The sequence below is a fragment of the Mauremys reevesii genome, linkage group 2 (genome assembly GCF_016161935.1).
Source record: "Mauremys reevesii isolate NIE-2019 linkage group 2, ASM1616193v1, whole genome shotgun sequence".
Lineage (NCBI taxonomy): Eukaryota > Metazoa > Chordata > Testudines > Geoemydidae > Mauremys > Mauremys reevesii.
This window is the reverse complement of record NC_052624.1, coordinates 129,218,367-129,227,575: the sequence shown is the minus strand read 5'-3', so window position 1 is coordinate 129,227,575 and position 9,209 is coordinate 129,218,367.

Below are 9,209 nucleotides of genomic sequence, written 5' to 3'. Positions count from 1 at the left end.
AGCCAGCATGCGAAAAATAGAAATGTAGCCACGGCAGCATGAGTAGTGAGAGGGACTAGCTGCCACAAGTAGGTACCTTTGGTGTCAAACAGGCAGTGGCGACTCCAGGCACCAGTGCTCCAAGTGCTTGCTTGAGGCGGCAAGCCCCGGGGAGCGCCCTGCTGGTCCCTGCGAGGGTAGCAGTCAGGCAGCCTTCGGCAGTGCGCCTGCAGGAGGTCCACCGGTCCTACGGATTTGATGGCAATTTGGCACTGGGTACGCTGAAACTGCGGGGCCGGCGGACCTCCTGCAGGCAAGCCGCGGAAGGCAGCCTGCCTGCTGTGCTTGGGGCAGCAAAAAAGCCAGAGCCGCCCCTTCAAACAGGATTGTTTCCAGGGTGTCTAGCCCTTCCTGCTGCTCCCACTCTGTGAAAGTGCACTAGCTGGGAGACATACACCTATAGTTCTTCACAAACATTAACAAATTTATCTTCACAGCACCCCTGTGAGGTGAAATGATACTATAGTCCCCACTTTAAATATGGGCAGCTAAAGCACAGAGATTAAAGACAATTGTTAAAAATGTCAGTATAGGATGACTAATTTGAGAAGTCTATAGCTTGTTTTTCCCCCCCACAGTTCTTACTATTTTATGTGTGCTGAGAACAGAGCTCCCACTGAACTCAGCTGGAGTTGAGTGCTCAGCACTTTGACAAATCAGACCCCAAGAGTCTCAAGCTGGGTACCCAGCAAGTGAGGAACATAATGGCCACCTGGGAATATTTTGGATCATGACTTGCCCAGCATTACATGGGAACTCTGAGGCAGAGGGATAGACAGAGTCAATTCTCCAGTGCAGCATTCAACTGCCTTAATCATGAAACCATCCTTTCACTTCCTGCAGTCATAGAATCATAGAATATTAGGGTTGGAAGAGACCTCAGGGGGTCATCTAGTCCAATCCCCTCGGGCCACTCCCATTGCGCCTCATTGCCCCCAACCGGCCCCTCGCTCTGCGGACCGCCCCCCATCACATGCCCTATTTCCCCAATGGGGGCCCACAAATATGTTTGGCGCCAGGCCCACAAAAAGTTAATCTGGCCCTGCTCCCAGCCTCTTGTATACAGCCATCTGAGGTCTGATTGGGGCATGGCCCAGCTGCGGCTGCTTCCCCAATCAGCCTAGTAGCCAGTGATGAGCTGCCAAAATCTTAGGAACCGGTTCCTTACTGGGTCTTCGGCGGCACGGCTCCGGCGGCTGAAGGACCCACCACCGAAGACCCGGTAGGGAACCGCCCAGTGAGTACACCCCCCACCCACATCCTGCCCCAGAAACCACAACCCATAACCCCCCCTGCCCTGCTCCTTGTCCCCTGACCACTCCTTCCCAAGACCCCCAACCCTAACTCCCCCCCAGGACCCCACCCCCTGCCAAACTTGCCCCGCTCCCTGTCCCCTGACTGCCCCGACTCCATCCACCACCATCCCAACAGACCCCAGGAACTCCCACGCAGCGCCTACCCAACCCCCCCTTCCCCATCCCCTGTCTGCCCCCCCAGAACCTCTGCCCGAACAACCCCTCCTCCCCCGCCCCAGTCCCGGCCCTGGCCCTGGCTTCTTACCCCTGCCGGGGTCGGGACCGGCGCTGGAGCTGCAGCCGCGGGGCCCAACTCCCCGGGCTGGGCCGACACCGGGACCGGAGCCGGAGCCGCGGGGCCCGACTCCCCAGCCCGGGCCGGCACCGGGACCGGAGCCGGAGCCGCAGCCGCGGGGCCCAAGCTGAGCCGGGTCCGAGCCGCGCAGGCGGGACCAGCCCGAGCAGGGGGTGCTTGGCTGGGACCGGGCTGGGGCGCTCCGCCAGGACCAGGAGGAGCCGTCCCGCCCCCTCCCCCACACGCCTGGCTTATCTGCCTGCTCCTTTTTTCAGGCTTCCCGCGAACATTTGATTCGCGGGAAGCAGGGGAAGGGGAGGAGAAGGAGGGCAGAGAGTTCAGGGGAGAGGGGGAGGTGAGCTGGGGCCGAGGCCGGGCAGACAGCTGCCCGAGCCTTTGTTAAATTTAAAAGCTTTTTAGAATCGGTTGTCCTGGAACAACCGGTTCTAAAAAGGCTTCTAAATTTAACAACCGGTTCACGCGAACCGGCTGGAGCTCACCACTGCTAGTAGCTGCTATCCCTGCCACAGCCCTCTCCCAGGGCTGGTTTAAGCCCTTCAGGGCAGGAGTGGGGTAACCACCCCACCACATCACCATATTTGGTGTTGCAAAGGAATTTTTCCCCAGGTCAGATTGGCAGACACTGGGAGTTTTTTGTCTTCCTCTACAGAATGGGGCATGGGTCTCTTGCAGGTTTAAGCTAGTGTAAATGGTGAAGTCATTAAACATGATTTGAGGAGTTCAGTAACTCAGCAGAGGTCTACTACAGGAGTGGGTGGGATTCTGTGGCCTGTAATGTGCAGGAGGTCAGACTAGATGATTATGATGGTCCCTTCTGACCTTAGTCTATGAGCTTTTTATTACAATCTCATTTTGGGGGAAGTCTGCAGCCTTCTCTGTGCCTATGACCTGAAATACAGAATACAATAAGAAGTAACTTTGTCTAGCTCCTGGCGTCAGGTAAGTAAAAGGTACCAATTTAGGCCAAGTGTGAGTACTGTAGCTCCACCAACCTCCCCCTAACCCAAGGTAGCAAATGCCATGACAATTGTTAAATAAATTGCAAGTAACTTTATTATTGTACATAAAATCAGTGCTAAACAACTGAGTTACTAAATCTTAATTACTGAATGGACATGTTCTTTTATGACTTCTAAAATTAAATTACTAGCTTTATTCTAGCCCCAAATAAACCTCACCGGAATATAATTTACAAGCAGTCTTTAAGCACTCGGTGTTGCAATGGGTTGGGCATGCCCCAAGAAAGAATATATACTGATTTTTCAGGTAAGTTAGTAGAACTTGTAGGAGTGCTACATGTTAAGAAGGCCATAGTACCTAAGAAAACCATCCAATCCATCAGACATACAAAACCACCCACAACATCATGAAACCTAGCCATAAAATAGCTCTGTGCATAACAGAGATTTAAACTAAGTTATGCTCTCAGTAATTGAATTTCCTCCTAAAAATGACCCCAACAGGGGAAATGGGCCTTCTGTCCTTTGCTTCTCTGTGATTTTATAAAGGCCCTTTTTGGTAGGGCAGCATGTGCTTGTTTGGCATAGACTGGGATTTGACACTGATGGCTTTGACTGGGATAAATCCCTACCACAGACAAGCCTTTAGCAACCAATCCTGCAATCATATGTTTACATGAGTAACTATAAACACAAGTAGGTCCATTGAACTCAGAGGTATTACTCGTGGGCATAAAGCTACTCCCATGCAGTATTTGCAGGATAGGAATCTAAAGCTGAGCAATTAAGGGAAGAAGGGCTTTTTCTCAGACTGTTCAAAACTTTTCAACACCTGCTTAACATAGACGTCTGTTATTCTGATTATTTATTAGATACTGGAGTTTGTCAACAACCTGACCCCTTCGGTTAGGATACAAAAGACTGAAAGTTCATTTAGGAGATGGAAGACCAATAGGTAATCAAGAGTAAGGGGAAAGTCTGGGCAGGCCTTAGAATTAGCCCATATCTTAACCATTGGTGTAGTTGCACTAGTCGAAACCCCTTGCATACGCAAGGAAAGCCATGAATTGCATTTGTGGATCTTGCTTCTGCTGGAAACCAGGGTAAACTCCACCAGTGCAAATGTCAGCTCTCTCTCTGAGCTGTAGTAGCTACCAATGACCAGACTTGAGGCTAATTCTGAGTGCGGACAAGGCCTCAGTTAAAGGACATGAAACTTTGCATCCCAGCTGACAAATCATGCAAACTCTCCAAAATTTAAGGGAAGCCTCAAACACGCAATCCAATGTCTTTTTGGGGTCCCTGAATACCATATAAGCTCTTCCTCAGAGTTCTCCTCTCAGGAATCTTAGATTTAGCAGAAGGAGCTGAGGAGTTGAGGCCATATGACTGTTATAACCTGGGCTTTGAATGATCATTGCCTCAAGAAGGTACTAGTTTGTCCTTTCTGGGCTCTGCTTTCCAGAAGATTCTGAAACTCTGGTACCAGGCAATGCATCCTCCAAGTGTGAAACTGCAGAGGCAACACTCCCAAAGAACCACTGCTCTCTCCCTCTGGTAATTTAAAGCCCCACTCTTGAGAGGACAACAAGAGTTAAATTTAAGGCAATGTGGTTGTAATTGTTGTAACTGAAGGTGGAATTTTCTCTGCTGTTGTTCCATCAATAGTAATGTTTGAACAGGAAAGAACCCAGGGACCTGAGTAAATTTCCAGGGCTGGCAGTTGTAACAAGGCTCCCAGTTATCCTCTCAATGACTACTGCAACTCAGGGCCTGTCTACACTTAAAATGCTACAGTGATGCAGCTGCGCCGTTGTAGCACTTCAGTGTAGAAGTGTCCAATGGGAGGGATTCTCCCTTTGGTGTAGTTAATCCACCTCCCCAAGAAGTGGTAGCTTGGTTGCTGGAAGAATTCTTCTGCCGACCTAGCACTGGTTTACACTGTGGGTTAGCTTGGCACAGCTACGACTCTTTCATACCCCTACTGTACCAATGTAAAATCCTAGGGTAGACCAGGCCTCAAAGTAGTTCAGTTCACAAGTTAACTGCCCTTCTCTACCACACACACATTTTAAAGGTACTCCAAAGGTGACATGGCTGTGGGTGTGTTTGAATTATAAGAAGGCCTGAATTATTTCATTTTTTTATTTGTAAACACTACTGTTTCCTGCGTGTTTTTTGGATCAGAAATTCATCTACCTTGCCTGGAAGAGTTATTGGTGACAGACGAAATAGTGAAAGGATGACATCCTGGGAGGGAATAGATTGAAAGCTGAATAACAGAGAAGGGAAGGGATTTTTAGTCACTTTTGGGTGTAGTATTTATTTTTTCAGTTTGTTTTGTATAAAATGACAAAAAGCTGGGAAGAAATAAAATGACAGGTAAGTGACATAATAGGCATATGACATGCAAAAATATGTTAAAAGACATTTGTTTAGATTGCAGAATCAAGCACTAATGGGTTTCAAAATGCCTGTAAAAAGGTTGCCCATGCAGACAGTTCTGGTCCCTTGTGCATTTTCCTGTTTGTGTTTAGAGGACCAACGATCACCACTTCCGATCTTGGTTGTGGGTGTCTATTCTAAACCATGGAGCTACTACCATTGTTGACTGTATAAAAAACTCTTTCTAATGTTGACAAGCTGCCTTTTGTTCACAATAACCTCATCTTAAAAGGCTGTGCTATTTTTTTATCAAACTTAAAAAAAAAAATCCAACCTGAAGCGGACACCAAGCACAGTCATTTCGGCACCAAAGGTTAGTTTGGCAAATTGGTGAGCTACTGAATAATCTGGAAAATACCTGCAAAGCATTAGATAACTTTAATAAACATAATTACATATGCCCCCTGAAGTATTAAAATTGTCCTGCTGCTTGGTTGTCATTAGTTACACCTCCTCCCCTTGCATAAAGGTGAGAGTTCACAATACGCATCCTCTGAGAGTCCCAAAACATCCTTTGGCAAAACTACACTGTTGACTCATATTTAGCTTGTGATCCACTATGATCTGCAGATCCCTTTCTGCAGGACTCCTTCCTAGGCAGCCATTTCCCATTTTGTATGTGTGCAACTGATTGTACTTTCCTAAGTGGAGTACTTTGCAGTTTGTCCTTATTGAATTTTCTCCTGTTTACTTCAGACCATTGCTCCAGTTTGTCCAGATCATTTTGAATTTTAATCATATCCTCCAAAGCACTTGCAACCCCTTCCAGCTTGGTATCATTCACAAACTTTATAAGTGTACTCTTTATATCATTATCCAAATCATTTATGAAGATATTGAACAGAACAGGACCCAGGAACGATCCCTGCGGGACCCCACTTGATATGTCCTTCCAGCTTGACTGTGAACCACTGATAATTACACTCTGGGAACGATTTTCCAACCAATTATGCACCCACATTATAGTAGCTCCATCTAGACCAGGGATAGGTAAACTTTTTGGCCCGAGGGCCACATCTGGGTATAAAAATTGTATGGCAGGCCATGAATGCTCACAAAATTGGGGGTCAGGGTCTGGGAGGGGGTGAGGGCTCCGGCTGGGAGTGTGGGCTCTGGGGTGGGGCTGGAGATGAGTGGCTTGGGGTGCAGGAGGGTTCTCCGGGCTGGGACCGAGGGGTTCGCAGGGCGGGAGGGGATCAGGGGTGCAGGATCTGGGTAGCACTTACCTCAAGCAGCTCCTGGAAGCAGCAGCATGTTCCTTCTCCAGCTCCTATGCAGAGGCATGGCCAGGGGGTTCTACGCGCTGCCCCATCCACAGGCACCACTCCCGCAGCTCCCAGAAGCAGCGGCATGCCCCCTCCTATGTGGAGGCATGGTGCCAGCCAGGCGGCTCTGCATGCTGCCCTGTCCGCAGGCACAGCCCCTGCAGCTCCCATTGGCCGCAGTTCTTGGCCAATGGGAACGGGGGGGGGGCAGCGCTTAGGGCTGGGCAGCATGCGGAGAGACCTCTGGCTGCCCCTATGTGTAGGAGCTGTGTGGCAAGCCCCTGACCCCGCTACCCAGCTGAAGCACGGCAAGCCCTTGATCCTGCTGCCCGGTGGGATCTTGGAGGCCAGATTAAAAGGCCTGACAGGACAGATGCGGCTCATGGGTCGTAGTTTGCCCTCCCCTGACCTAGACTGTACTTTGCTACTTTATTTATGAGAAGGTCATATGAGACCATATCAAAAGCTTTATTAAAGTCAAGATATACCACATCTACTGCTTCACCCCCATCCACAAGGCTTGTTACCCTGTCAAAGAAAGCTATTAGGTTGGTTTGACATGATTTGTTCTTGACAAATCAATGTTGTCTGTTACTTATCTTATTATCTGCTAGGTATTTGCAAATTGGTTGCTTGATTATTTGTTCCATTATCTTTCCTGGTGCTGAACTTAAACTGAGTGGTCTGTAATTCCCTGAGTTGTCCTTAGTCCCATTTTTATAGATTGGCACTATATTTGCCCTTTTCCAGTCGTCTGGAATCTCTCCCGACTTCCATGACTTTTCAAGGATAATCGCTAATGGCTCAGATATCTCTTCAGTCAGCTCCTTGAGTATTCTAGGATGTATTTCATCAGGCCCTGCTGACTTGAAGACATCTAACTCGTTTCAGTAATTTTTAACTTCTTCTTTCCCTATTTTAGTCTCAGACCTTACCTCATTTTCAGTGGTGTTCACTATGTTAGATGTCCAATCCGTACTAAACTTTTTGGTGAAAACTGAAACAAAAAAGTCATTTAGCACTTCTGCCATTTCCACATTTTCTGTTATTGTCTTTCTCTCTACATTGAGTAATGGTCCTACCCTGTTCTTGGTCTTCCTCTTGCTTCTAATGTATTTGTAGAAAATTTTCTTGTTACTGTTTGTCTTTAGCTAGTTTAATCTTATTTTGTGCCTTGGCAATTCTTATTTTGTCCCTACCTGCTTGTGTTGTTTGTTTATATTCATCCTTCGTAATGTGACCTAGTTTGCACTTTTTGTAGGACTCTTTTTTGAGTTTCAGATCATTGAAGATCTCCTAGTTTACAGTTTGAATAGTATTTATACTATTTATAGTAACAGCATTTAGTGTAAATTAAACTTGACATGCATAAATTAGTTCCATCCCCCCAGACTCCTGGTAAATTGGCAGTGCAGTTCTTATACCTGAAAAGTTAATGGGTTATTTTGGAATGGTAAGGGCTGAAACAACTCCCAGTTACCTTAGTCTTGCTTTGTGTGTATTTTCCTATTCATGAACAAGGTAGATTAATATTGACTGAAAGGTAGTCTGAAAACAAACTCTGGCCTGGCAACCAGACCAAGTGTGTCTCAATAGCTCAAGAACTTGGGTCTTGCACAGAGAAACCCTAACCTTCCCCCTCACCCCCGATTAGCAACTGAGGGCATAGTGTGGGTATCTGTGAAATAGTTCACAGTTGCCCTAAGGCATTAACGGCTTCAGGCTTTTGCTATTGTTTTACATAGGGATTTGGGTAGTAACATTTGAAAACATTTCTTGAAATTAGCTCGTCATACTATCATATTGGGGTCATAATCTATGTGGTAGGAGACCGGGGAACAAGTCCATCCCCCAGCTATATTACTATTAAGTCTTAGTTATTGCAGTTACTGATGCTGATAGCATATGACGAGTTGCTGGAGTATACATAGCAACAATGGAGGGGGGAACCAAGTCTGTCTAAGGCACATTTAGGCCCAGGGCTAAAACTAATGGACAGTCCTAATGTGGGCTTGATCATCCTCATCACTTGGCATTTTTACATGACAGGCCATAGCATTCTACTTGGTCTGGGAAAAGTAACCAGTTAGGCCCAGGTGGGGCTCTTTTGGGTGTAGAGGATATGGCACCACCTGTCATCCCTACACGGGATAAAGCAGATAAGATCACTGCACCTGAAGAGACATTCTCATCTGGGAATGATGCATTTCCAAATCTTTCTTCTGAGAGGGAGGATGGTGAGACTCCCATGGTGCCAATTAATCATGAGGCAGGGGAGCATTCAGGAGCAAGAGAGAATTAATTGGTAAAGCCAGTGAAATAAGAAGGGCCATAAATATTGTCACAATTTCTGGAGATTTCTATAATGCTGTCTCCAAAGGCAACCAGCACCTGTCGAATATAGCACCTGGTAAATGGCAGAAGCCAAAATCATGGGTGTGTGGGAGTATTTTTCCACTGACAGTGGAACTACCTGTGCATCTTATCTGATGTATCAACAGACAGTGTAACATGAAACTGGCACCCTTTATTCCTCACACACCCAAGCGTACTTCCTTTTGGAAAACCACACCCATGGTACCTCATTTGTGGGGAATGACGTGAAATACAATGTATCACTGTGGATCTTCAAGAAAAGAAAGGGTGAACAGCACCACATCTCAGGTGGAGGAGAGCCTGTCATCAGAGCATGTCTGAACAAATGAAGCCCTTAGCTTTCCTCTCTCCCCAGAAGCCTGGGGAAAGAGGTGGAGTTTGCCGAGTGCCTTGAAAAAAACAGATACGGCAGCTAGAATTCTGCATATTGTATCAGCACTATGGTTCTCATAGACCACTCCATTCCAGCTGAATAGATTCAACTTCTGAGTGTCAGACAGTGGGAACCCCTTGG